Raw genomic sequence first — 13,926 nt, forward strand, 5'->3', positions numbered from 1 at the left:
TCTATCTGAATTTCTGACCAATCCGTCCAGTAGTTTGAGCTGTGCGTTGATAGATCAGTCAGTCAGTTAGTCAGTCAGACACATTTTCCTTTTATATGTTTAGATAGGCAACATCCTCATTATTGCATAGTGATTGGAGCTGGATTACCCTCATGGATTTCTACGTGCCGAATTTCGGCTAGATTTAGATACTCTTACTTTTAGCTTTGTGTCGCCAACACTGCACCCCAATTAACTTTAATTAGCTAAATGCGGGCTTCATTCCAAAGATAGCTAGAAACGTGAAAAAATTCTTAACTCCTGCGCTCAGACTGTAAAATAAATTAAAAAAATTCATGAGGTACAAAGGTTTTTTGACTCCGTTAACACCTACTCTGTGCAGTTAACGTTATTGTAGGCGCACGGTTTGAGTATTTTATTAAAATTAGGTCCGCATTCAGGAAATAAAAGTTAATGAGGGGGGTAAGGGGGTGCGCTAACATCTTAGCACCCCAAATGTCAACCTCACCTGCACGTGGTGCCCCCTGCGAATCAGCGGACGAGGATATGACGACCGAAGAATGGCGGGATAACCATTCCATATGGCTTGGCTTTAAATAATACAGACCAGAGACGGGCAGCAGCGTCACTGGTGCGAAATAGCCTACAGCCCTGCGCTGACCACCCCGCCTGCCCAGCGTGGTCAGTAGGGGCACTACTTCTTATGAGCAGCGCCAATTTGGCGCGCTCTTGGAAAGGCCTATGTCCAGCAGTGGACGCAAACAGGCTGGTGGATTGGATTGGCTTGGATTGGAGGTGCAGCATTGGCGATTAAACTTTTCGCTAACTTATCTGTATACCTACCTACTATAAAATTTGTTTGTTTCTTGATATTTTGAAACTAGCTCTTTTTAATTTAGCTTTACTTTTTAAAATCTTCTTTTCTATTGAGAGATAGGCAAGACATTATCTGAATATATAAAAGGGAAAGATGACTGACTGACTAACTGACTGATCGATCAACGCACAAGATTGGGCTGAAATTTGACTTGCAGATAGCTATTATGATGTAGACATCCGTTAAGAAAGGATTTTTGAAAATTCAATGTCAAAAGGGGTAAAACGGGGGTTTGAAATTTGTGCAGTCCACGCGGACGAAGTCGCGGGCATAAGCTAGAGCTTAATATAAAGTAATGATGTGGTCTAGGTTGCCTATTATTCTCGCTTTGAAGATATTTATGTTAAACATGGACAAGGGCGTGCGTTTTACTTCTTATTTCAGAAAAGTTGAGAAAAAACGTTTCGTACTAGTAGATTTGATGTCGACCACATGACTCAAAATCATTCCTCGTATGTTCTATCTTCTCTATATATATAAATGAATCGCTGAATGTGTTGCTGATCGCAAATCTCGAGAACAGCTGAACCGATTTCGCTAATTCTTTTTTATAATATTCCTTGAAGTACGAGGATGGTTCTTACGGAGAGAAAAATTTAAAAATTGCCTATAAAATAATCGAATGTTAGGCGGTACGAAGTTCGCCGGGGAAGCTAGTATTATATAAAACTAACATGCAAAATATGAATTTTATGGAGCCAACGGGACTACGGGACCACTAAGAAAATGTGAGAAATTCCAGATCTTCAGGAAACCTAAGATCACACTGGGTTTGGAACCCTCATAGCTTTAGTTTTAGGTTTACGTAATTAATTATCACCACTAGATCATTGTTTACAAATGATCATCTAATCTAAATGAATAAAAACTTTTAGTTTGTCATCATCATGATCAACCCATCACCGGCTCACTACAGAGCACCGGGTCTCCTCTCAGAGTGAGGGTTTTGGCCATAGTCTACCACGCTGGCCACATGCGGATTGGCAGACTTCACACACCTTTGAGAACATTATGGAGAACTCGCAGGCATGCAGGTTTCCTCACGATGTTTTCCTTCACCGTTAAAGCAAGTGATATTTTAATTACTTAACAAACGCACATAACTCCGAAAAGTTAGAGGTACGTGCCCGGGATCGAACCCCCGACCTCCGATTGGAAGGCGGACGTCCTAACCAATAGGCTACCACAGCTTAGTAGTAGTTGTAGTTTGTACCTACTAGGACTTAAATTATTATAGAGACTGTTTAGTTATTCAACAGTCAAAGAGTTAAGTGAATCCTAAAAAAATATTATTGTTCAGTAAATCTTTCTTAGAAAAGCAAAATCGTGCTATAAAAATGTTTTCTTTGAGGGATTTGGATATTAACCTTTTGAGGGTTGAACATTTATTGCCCCCAACTTGGAGTGGGGTCAAATACAAGTACCTAGATACTCAGCACGGTCAAGTTTAAAATGTTTCATAAATGATTTTTCAATAAAGATTAAACTAAAAACTTTTCTATGCTATACAGAATTATAACTAACTAGCTGATGCCCGCGATTTCGTCCGCGTGGATTTAGGGATTTTTAAAATCCCGTGGGAACTCTTATAAGTTTTTAATCACAGCAATTTGTTTTTCATACTGTCAGTATTTTTTTAATTTATTTAGTCTACTAGACGCCCCCGTGGATTTAGGTTTTTAACAATCCCGTGGGAACTCTTGGTTTTCCGGGATAAAAAGTAGCCTATGTCACTCTCCAGGTCTTTATCTATACCCATGCAAAAAATCACGTCAACCCGTTGCACCGTTGCAAAGCAATTAAATAACAAACCAACAAACCAACAAACTGATTTGGTGGTATCGAAAAAGCGCTAAACATCGAGGTCCCAAGGTAGAATGGCAATCTTGTGGAAAGTGCAGCGTTTGTAAGACCCCCATCGGTGAAATCACGGATTCCGTAAAAATACGAATCGAATGAGTACGTATTTTTAAGACGGCCACGTCGGAGAATGACAGATATACGAACACAAATACAAAGGCCCTCGGGCTGTGGCATGTGAAAGTCTCTACAAGAAATATGTTCAGCAGAGGATATCTATCGGTTGATAATGATGATTATAAGGTTGGCAACCGGCGCTGACTTGCTTAGCACTGGATCGGCGGGGTGATTACGTAAAACGTTGCAGTAGCGACAGCAACGCGACAGCGGTAGCAATGCGACAGTTCATTTGCTGTCTCTCTTCTTCCTCTTATTTTGCTTTGTGGCTATTGCTGTCTCTCTCTAGCCGCTGTTACTTGTGACGTTTGACAGCAATGATCGCGAGATTTACGCCTGTCGCAAGCCTGTCGCGTGTTACGTAATCACTCCGCGGATCAGTGTGAGAGCAAGACCAGCCTCCAATTGGACTCCAATTTTTTTATTACTTTATTATAAACTAGGATAAAATAATGACGTGAAAAAAACTAATTAAATCGATCAAATAACAAACAAGTTATAAGCATTTAAATATTTCTGATTAGACAGAGATAGCTATATAGCATTTTGATGTCACACCTTACTAGTGCCATAGTAGCTTCGTGCGGTTTCATACAAATTTTCGTTTTGCGAGAACTCCAAAATTAAAATGCCTGTAACTTTGTAAATCTTTGTTGGATTTTAATATTTTTTTCAGCGTATGTGCGTCATTATTTTTATCCTAGTTTATAATAAAGTAATAATATTCATAAGTAGGAAAACACCCAATTATTTGGCACACATTTACTGGAATTAGTTTCATACTGATATGACCCCATACACTCAGCAAATGCCCCTAATAAAGGGATAAGGATATAAAAACCGTTGCTCTGAGGGATCTCAATTTTACCCTTTTTGGGGATCAAGCGGTTGTTTCCCTAACATTGAGCAGGGGATTAAACCTACTCAGCCTGGTCAAGTTCGAAATACTGTGTAAGCTGTGGCTAATGTAATGTATACCAACAACCAACGCTACTAGCTACGTATATTTCTTTGTACTAAATGGATGAACCTACTAACAGCGTCCTGCATTTTATGCGTGTATGATGCAAGGCATTATGCTGACCCGTACACCAATACGGTATTTGACAACTAGTCAAATCAGTAACTTTTTTCAAACGTCAAAACGCGCGCTTATTATGCGAGATTCTATGACATATCGGTGTGTGACGTCACAATCATTTGACGTGCTTTTTTTTAGTTTAATCGATAATTTAAAATGGTTATTACACTTAAAACCAACAAAGGACGTGGATTTTACTTATTTTGGAAGACCCTCTATTTAATAATCACTGAGAAATAATTTATTTTTGATGTAGTCAAATACCCTATTTGGGGGCTGGTGTCACAGATGAAAATAATAAATCTTTATTTGTTCAAAAAAAGTGAAAAACAATTTTGCTTAAAATTACCCTCGACCCCCAAACTAGGTTAACCCGTGTCATGTTAGCTACATTAAATTAATTATATGTTACATTAATTGGTTTGTGACACCAACAATAAATAAATGCATTTTCTTTCAATCAATGCTCCACCTACGGCGTGGCATTGACTCCGAACGGTCTACTTACGCAACGTTCGTTGACCTCTAGCGTCAGTCAGATGTTTTATTTGCAATATATCGTGAACTTTTACAAAATATAGGATTTTTTCGCATTTTTTTGTGGTATCATATTATCATTAATCATCAGTACTATCACCTGTTTTCATTTTTGCTAGCGTTCTGGTACCTACCCTGTATATGTCAATATTAAGAAATCACAAAAATCATTTCCTTCGAAGGGTCTCAATACTACCCTTTTAGAGGATTATTCACTTATTTTCCATGTCCCAGATATGAGATTATATTGTGTCCACATATTGGTCAATGTAAAACGTTTTCTAAGCTGGGTTAATGTAGGTACTCAAATTTAAATTACCTATTTGTTTACTTTACTACATAAAAAATACATTTTAATGGTGTTTTATATAGGCCAACCCAACGTTTCTTGATAGACACACAGACAACAAAGTGATCTGTAAAAATTCCTTTTGTCTTTTTGAGGTATGAAACCCTAAAAACAAATCATGGTCGCGCAGAGTACCTATTAATATATTTATCACTAGCTGATGCCCGCGACTTTGTCCGCGTGGAATTAGGTTTTATTGAAATCCCGTGGGAACTCTTTAATTTTCCGGGATAAAAAATTAACCATGCAAAAAATTACGTCAATCCGTTGCACCGTTGCGCAGTGGTTGAAGGACAAACCAACAAATCAACATACCAACAAACCATCGAACCAACAAACCGAAAAACCAACAAACAAACACACTTTCGCATTTATAATGAGGGTACTGATTATTGCAGTACGTAAATATATGTAGTTACAGTTTAGTTAGCGTCATTAGTCATCCAATAAAATTAACTGAAACACTTATTTGGTTATTAACTACAAAAGTATAGGAGTCGGTACGTCGACACGCCACGTCTGCATGTTTTTATTCTACTGCTTCAAAACGAAACCTAGTAAATGACAAAATGCTTTCTAGGATATCGTACACGCAATAGCAAGCACGGGGTTCAAAGCCAAAGTAGGTATTAGTTAGATTACCTAATTACTTATCTATTAATTAATATCAGAACATAATGAAAAATGAGCACTGAGCTATTTCAACCAAGGTAAGCACTAAGCAGTGCTTTTATGCTTCCATGTCAGGTCAAAATAAAAAATGAGCACTAAGCTGTTTCAAATCAAATATAAGTCTCATTCAGCGGGCGATGGAGAGAGCTATGCTTGGAGTTTCTCTACGTGATCAAATCAGAAATGAGGAGATCCGTAGGAGAACTAGAGTAATCGACATAGCTCAACGGGTTGCAAAGCTGAAGTGGCAATGGGCAGTGCACATAGTTCGTAAAACCGATAGACGTTAGGGTCCCAAGGTGCTGGAATGGCAACCTCGCAGTGTTGGAGACACCCCCCCCACTAGGTGGACGGACGACATCTGACGAGTTGCAGGGAGCTGTTGGATTCAGGTGGTGCTAGACCGTGGCGTGTGAAAGTCCCTAAAAGTGACCTATGTCCAGCTGTGGACGTATATCGGTTGATGATGATGATGAAATACAAATAATATCTGTCCCGGCTTTACTCACGTGTGTAGTCGACGTTAGCCCGACTAGTTTCGAACCCATCGCAGTCGAAACCGCGGCGCGTGCGCGAACGGACTCCCTTGAAAAAGGACCCCGTATGGGTTCGAAACTAGTCGGGCTAACGTCGACTACACACGTGAGTAAAGCCGGGACAGATATTATTTAGAATGGAAATCACTCACGGTAGTTTAAACGTTAAAATGAAATACAAACTTACGAATGCTATTTCATTTCTTTAAGATTGTATTTTAAGCCGCTTACGTGGTTTTGATTTTTCCCAGTCGTTATGTTTGCCTAGTAATGGATTGTTATCACGCCAGGTAAACTAACAATTATGGTATTTACGATTTGATCGCGTTAAATTTAACCATTATTAATGGAGATTAGATTGCATAGTTGTACACCTTGTTGTTTTTATAAAGAATACGTTGTAGTTAAAGTTCTTGTATTACCAGACGACCTGCCTGGTGCAGTGGTAAGCGCTGTGGTCTATATTAGTGGTAGGTCCCGGGTCGACTCCTGGCAGGGGTTTGGAATTTTATAATTTCTAAATATATATATATATGTCGGCAGAGAGCTCTAGGATCGTCGTATTTCCTTCTATTGGGCGTTTATCTACAGGGTTATTATGTTGGCTTAATAGGAACGCGGGATACGATTCTACACAAGTACACAAGTCGTTTCTCTTACCATCTTCAAACCATATTGTTTTTCTTACGTGTCCATGGTAACCCAGATTGTGTCATAATGCGTAGACTCGATCAACGCCACTAGACAACGTTTGCGTCCCGATTACTGCCGAGTATCTCCGACATATATAATATTTCAGACATATTGGCGCAGGTTAGTCTGTGTGTCCCGGAGAGGTACGTGGAGCGGAGACGCCGGCCACCGCTGCTGGCCGTGCCGTACGGGCGTACCAACTTGCTCAGGCAGGCGCCGCTGACGCGCGCACTCCGCACCCTTAACTTAATAGACGAAAGAATAGATATTTTTTGTTGCTCTCTGACTGAGCTCACAAGGATAGCAATGTGGATTATTAGTTATTCATAAGATAGCCGTTAAGTAGTAGATTAATAATTTTATTATCGTTGTAAATAATTTATTTTTTAATTTTAAGTATAAAGGTTCGTACGCACCTGAGCGGCGCGGCGCGGCGCTTCAGTGAGCTTCACGTCGCGGCACAGAGCTTCAAAATATCATTTCTATCATTTTGTATGGCGCATATCGCACTAGAGCGGCGCGGCGCGGCGCTTCACCGCGCGTTGCCGCGCGGCACGGCTGGAGAGAATATTTTGAAGCGCACCGAAGCGACGCGCAGTGCAGTGACGCTAGTCCGACATACCCAGCGGCGCGGCGCGGCGCTTCAGTATGCGTACGTCGCTCGAATAAGATACACGCGCATCTTGTTAGGTATTTAAAGTACAGGCAAGAATTGGCAAGATAGACCTCAAAATAAATAACGTAGGTTTAATTTTTGACACATGACGTGTTCCTCATGCTCTTAGAAGTATATCCTCAAAGGTCCCAACCCCTAGGATGTCGGCTTCCCCCCTTCCCAGTGTCTAAATGTATAAATGTCTCTCCGAGCGTTATGAGAAAACATCAATGGTAAAAATAATCCTGATTAAATAACTATAATATATTATGTACATAATATTATACCTACCTACTTCATCTAGGTAGAATTAATAGTTTCGGAAATATGCCTACCTATTGTTGTACTTGTGTTTATATTATACTAGCTTATGCCCGCGACGTCGTCCGCGTGGACTACACAAATCTCGAACCCCTATTTTACCCCCTTAGGGGTTGAATTTTCATAAATCCCTTTTTAGCGGATGTCTACGTCATATTAGCTAGTTAGCTAGCCAGCATGCCAAATTTCAGCCCGATCCGTCAAGTAGTTTGAGCTGTGCGTTGATAGATCAGTCAGTCAGTCACCTTTTTCTTTTATATAGGTATTTAGATATAATATGTACCTACCTGTGTTTACCTGCCTATTTTATATATTCTATTGCACATAAAACAAAGACATTTTGCGAAAATGCTTTTTCTAATGTAATTTCCACAGAACCTAAGGGACTAGCTGATGCCCGCAACTTCGTTCGCGTAGATGTAGGTTTTTTAAAAATCCCGTGGAAACTTTTTGATTTTCGGGATAAAACTAGCCTATGTGTAGGTACACATAGGCTACTTTTATCCTACAGGGTATAATCTATCTCAGGTATATAGGTACTAGTAGGTGATTCCCGGAAATGTGCTCACCTATAGAAAAATCTAAATCCACGCGGACGAAGTCGCAGGCATCATCTAGTTGCATTTTTTTTTAGATTTTTAATCCCGTGTGAACTCTTTGATTTTCCGGGATAAAAAGTTGCCTACCTCTGTCAATTCCCGGAATGCAAGCTACCTCTGGTCCAAACTTCATATAAATGGGCCTTTAACAATCCTGTGGAAATTCTTTCATTTTCCAGGATAAAAAGTAGCCTGTCCTTCCCCGGGATGTAATTCAACTTTGTACCAAATTTCATCAAATTCGGTTAAGCTGTTGAGCCGTCAAAAGCTAGTAGATAGACAGACAAATACACTTTTGCGTTGATAATAATATAAGTATGGATATGCATAAATATTTTTTTATAATTTCCATAAAAACTATCATCATCATCATCATCATCAACCGATAGATATGTCCACTGCTGGACATAGGTTTCTTGTAGGATTATATTACCGACCTGTGTGGTATACCTATTGTTTCTAATGTAATTTCCACAAAAACTATTAGGCAATAGCATAAAGAATTTTGTCTTCGACATTCTGAAGTAAATGTGAAATGGTACAGAGTCATTAAGAAGGCGAGGAAACAAAATGTGATATCCTTCTTGATAGCGTGACTTTGGTATGTCAGCAATCCATTTCTTCTTCTTTTTTAGGGTTCCGTACCTCAAAAGGAAAAACGGAACTCTTATAGGATCACTTTGTTGTCTGTCTGTCTGTCTGTCTGTCTGTCTGTCTGTCTGTCTGTCTGTCTGTCTGTCCGTCTGTCTGTCAAGAAACCTACAGGGTACTTCCCGTTGACCTAGAATCATGAAATTTGGCAGGTAGGTAGATCTTATAGCTGACATTTGGGGAAAAATCTGAAAACCGTGAATTTAGGGTTAGATCACACAAAAAAAATTAAATTGTGGTCATGAACTAATAATTAGTATTTTCAACTTTCGAAGTGAGTGACTATACCAAGTGGGGTATCATATGAAAGGTCTTCACCTGTACATTGAACACAAAACAGATTTTTATTTATTTTTATGCATCATAGTTTTTGAATTATCGAAATCATACGACTGTAGTACGGAACCCTCATTGCGCGAGCCTGACTCGCACTTGGCCGGTTTTTTCTCTTCGATAATTCGTTCTTCTTCTGCACAACAAAGAAATAATAATCAAATCCTCTTCACTGTCGCTCATCTTGCGACGTTGTTGCTCGTACGCGAACGGGTATAAAAGTGACGCGCAAGTGACGCGAGCTGCCGCGTACTGAAGTTGTAGTGCGGTAGGCACCGTCGAGCGGCCTGAGGTGAAGCGTTCTGCAGTCGGACTGAAGCGCCGCGCCGCGCCGCTCAGGTGCGTACGAACCTTTATTGTTAATAGGTATAAGATAGATTAGAGCGCACTGTCGCATTAGGACTACCCTGTAAGGACAGTGCACATTATGGTATAATAATAAATAATAATAATAATTAATGTCTGGTCTGGTCTGGTGGAAGGCTTCGACCGTGGCTAGTTACCAACCTACCGGCAAAGCCGTGCCACCAAGCGATTTAGCGTTCCGGTACGATACCGTGTAGAAACCAAAGGGGTTTGATAAGTCTGTCAAGAAACCTACAGGGTACTTCCCGTTGACCTAGAATCATGAAATTTGGCAGGTAGCATTGTATGAGACAATATTATAAGCTCCTATTCAAAGTAAAAAATCCGAAAACCATGACTTTGTTGTTACATGACAAAAAAGAATTAAAAGTGTTATTTCTTGTACGATCGTGCGGAACCCTTCGTGTGTCAGTCCGACTCGCATTTGACCGGTTTTTTCACCTGCTTTCATTCAGTCACCGACATAGTTCAAAAATCGATTAAAATGTGGTAGCCGTAAAATATTCTATTTACTTTATTACCATTTTTATTTTCTTCTAACAAGGAATTATCATATCAATATAAAGAAAATCTTTCAGCACCTAATAAAACATTTTTACGTGTTTGTGAAAACAGATATTTCAGGTATTGTAGAGATTGGAATGGAATAAAAAGCAGGCAATAACGTAGCGAGGAATACATATCGCTTTTATGAATACAAGATTTCATATTATGTTCATTTTTTACTCTACAGAAGATATAAAAAATCTGTTAAGTGCAGGGTTCCGCACGATCGTAAAATACCGCAAGTAAGTATAATACAGTGGTAGAATTATGCAAACCAAGACAGCATCTTACGACATCGAAAGTTAATAGTGCCTTCTGCAATACAGGGTTTTCCTAGTGCAGAGGGTAGGAAACTTGTTTCTTGTGTCTAAATTCTAAATTTTAAATTCAAAATAAATTATTCTTATTCTTAAAAAAAAAAAAAGTGAGGTTGTGAGTGTATATTGCCGGACAGCTCGTGAAGTTCCAGCCAAAAGACCAAGAAAGAGGGTAGTCCGCTACTGTCCTTGACAGCTCAAACTTCATCTCTCGCAGCACCGCAGTCCCGTCGTGATCCGTGCAATTGGGTTGAAATATCGACAAATAAAAAATGAAAATAATCGTGGTACATACGTACCCGTTATCTACATTAAAATATATCGTACAAGAAATAACACTTTTAATTTTTAAAATTTAATGTCAGCCATTTTGGAATATTTATTATTTGTTGTTATAGCGGCAATAGAAATATACATTGTGTGAAAATTTCAACTCTCTACCTATTACGGTTCACGAGCCCGCTGACAAGCAGATGGAGGGACGGACTGACGGACGGACAGTGGAGGCTGGTAATAGGGTCCGGTTGGCACCCTTCGGGTACGGAACCCTGAAAACGCCACGCGCATCCGCCTCTATTATCTGTTTCTACTTTCTAGGTCAACGAGTAGATACTCACTGGGAGGCCTTGGTAGGTAGAAAAGCGGCCTTAGACTTTATTTCTAGCCCTTATGTATGCTTTCGTTGTCATAAATAAGGCGACGCAAAGAAATCCAGCTAGTTATAAGATCTTTTCTCTCTCAGAAAGTAGGTAATATTATGTAAAAGTTTACGAAATTAAATATTGCTTGGTTTAAGGTAATTGAAGACATAGTGAGGAAACCTACATGTCTGAGAGTGTTTTATAATGTGCTCAATGGTATGCAAATTCTGCCAATCCACAATTGCCCAGGGTGGTGGATTATAGGTAAAACCAAAACCTTGTCATATTAAAAGGGAACCCGTTCTCAGTAGTGGGCCGGTGTTGGGTTGATCATGATATGATATACCGCAACTAAGCGGATATAAAATCAAATGAGATTTTAGCTGATTCATTATTAAAAACTAGATGATGTCCGCGACTTCGTCCGCGTGGATTTCGGTTTTTAAAAATCCCGTGGGAACTGTTTGATTTTCCGGGATAAAAAGTAGTCTATGTCCTTCCCCAGGATGCAGGCTGTATCGGTACCAAATTTCGTTAAAATCAGTTGAACGGATGGGCCGTGAAAGACTAGCAGACAGACAGACAGACAGCCGGACAGACGGACAGACAGATAGACACACTTTCGCATTTATAATATTAGTATGGAAGTATGGATTAATTTTAAAATTATCGTATTATTCGTTGGAAAAAATAAATATTAAAACTAGGTTTCTGGGAAACCACGGATTTAACGCCTTCGTTAAGATTAGCGCTCTAATCGTTATACTTTATTACCAATTTGGCGAATAATTCGTTCCAAATTATGATAATAAGGTGAAAATGCTCCGAGATTTTTCGAGACGAGAATTATTTTTTATCAACAAGCTTATTTTTGTATCATTAGCCAAGGGGAGGATTTATGGTAATAGAGCAAGATCCCAGCGCTGCCAGACATTACTTATTATCTGGGAAACACTTTTACAGAAGGCTGTTAATCAGTACACATATTATAAATGTGAAAGTGTGTTTGTTTGTTGATTTGTTGATTTGTCCTTCAATCACGTCGCAACGGAGCAACGGATCGGTGTGATTTTTTGCATGGGTATAGACTATAGTGAAAGACCTGGAGAGTGACATAGGCTACTTTTTATCCCGGGAAATCAAAGAATTTCCGCGGAATTTATAAAACCTAAATCGCGTACGAAGTCGCGGGCATCAGCTAGTAATAAATACTTTTTTTTTTTTTTTTTTTATTGAGATACAAGTTAGCCCTTGACTGCAATCACACCTGGTGATAAGTGATGATGCAGTCTAAGATGATAGCGGGCTAACCTGGAAGGGGTATGGCAGTTTTTATTAAACCCATACCCCTTTGGTTTCTACACGGCATCGTACCGGAACGCTAAATCGCTTGGCGGCACGGCTTTGCCGGTAGGGTGGTAACTAGCCACGTAGAAATAAGGTAAAGTATTGAAAATTCGCCAAAATAATAAAAGTTTTTGCGTTAACTTACTTTGTCATACCTATAGTCAGTTGGTAGCTAGTATTATTAAAAGAAAATAAAAAGTAATTTACGAAACCATAAATAAGCCATATTATCCCAGTCAATCATGGCTTAATTTGATAAACAGGAAAATAAAGGCTGAAAATAAACATCTAAACTTTACTCGGAAGATGGCAAAGTTTTTATGAACAAGGACGGTCGTCTCTTTTAGTGTCTCTATCGAAAGTTAGCTGTAGTATTTACTGAAAAGATATTTTTGGGATGTCGTACTGTATCCGAATGAAAACATGCTACGAGTACCTTTATAGGATCACTCATGGTCTGTCTGTCCGTCTGACTTTTGGGAGCAAATCTTCTTAAATATATAAAAAGCAAAGGTGACTGACTGACTGATCGGGCTGAAGTTTGGCATACAAATAGCTATTATGACGTAGGCATCCGCTAAGAAAGGATTTTTGAAAATTCAACCCCTAAGGGGGTGAAAATTGAAATAGAGGTTTGAAATTTGTGTAGTCCACGCGGACGAAGTCGCGAGCATAAGCTAGTTAGAAACAAATAAAGAACAGTTTTGCAAACTGTATGACATACTTATAAAATGAAAGGGTATGTCGTAAGGGTCTTAATTTTTTTTTAATAATTTTAATACTTGCAAAAGAAACTATACAAAGAGTGCCCTTGCACCTTGTTTTGTGGTTGTTGTTGTGTGCATTAAAGTTCTCCTATCTATCTATCTATTGTTTTCCTCTAGGGGGCATCCATAAATTACGTGAGATGTTTAGGGGGGGAGGGTGTCAAGTCAAATCTCATCTAATCTTACGTTGGAGAGAGGGGGTCTCGGCAAATATCACGCAATTTTTTTTCTGTTTGAAACAAAAAAAATTATACTATTTTGGTCCATTTAATCCAGATTGTATTTATTTATTTATAACACTTATAACTCACAGCAATATTGATTACTAGTCTTAACTAGTCGTAAATAAAAGCACGAAGCAATTTTTTTTTTCTTTTTACAATTACAATCCAACGCGTTTACGTAAGAAACCCACATTTTGAATAAATCTCACGTGAGATTGGGGGATGGGGGGTTGAATAAAATCTCACGACATCTCACCAGGGGGGGAGGGAGGGACAGAAAATTCAAAAAAACACCTCACGTAATTTGTGGACGCCCTGTATGTGTGCAACAAAGATTAAATGTTTGTTGTATTAATGTGTGTATGCATTAAAGGATCACCCTTATTTGTTAGAGTAGTATACGAATAAATGATAGGTACAATCCATTAAGGACTTTG

This window comes from Maniola hyperantus, chromosome 24, assembly GCF_902806685.2.
Source record: "Maniola hyperantus chromosome 24, iAphHyp1.2, whole genome shotgun sequence".
Classification (NCBI taxonomy): Eukaryota; Metazoa; Arthropoda; class Insecta; order Lepidoptera; family Nymphalidae; genus Maniola; species Maniola hyperantus.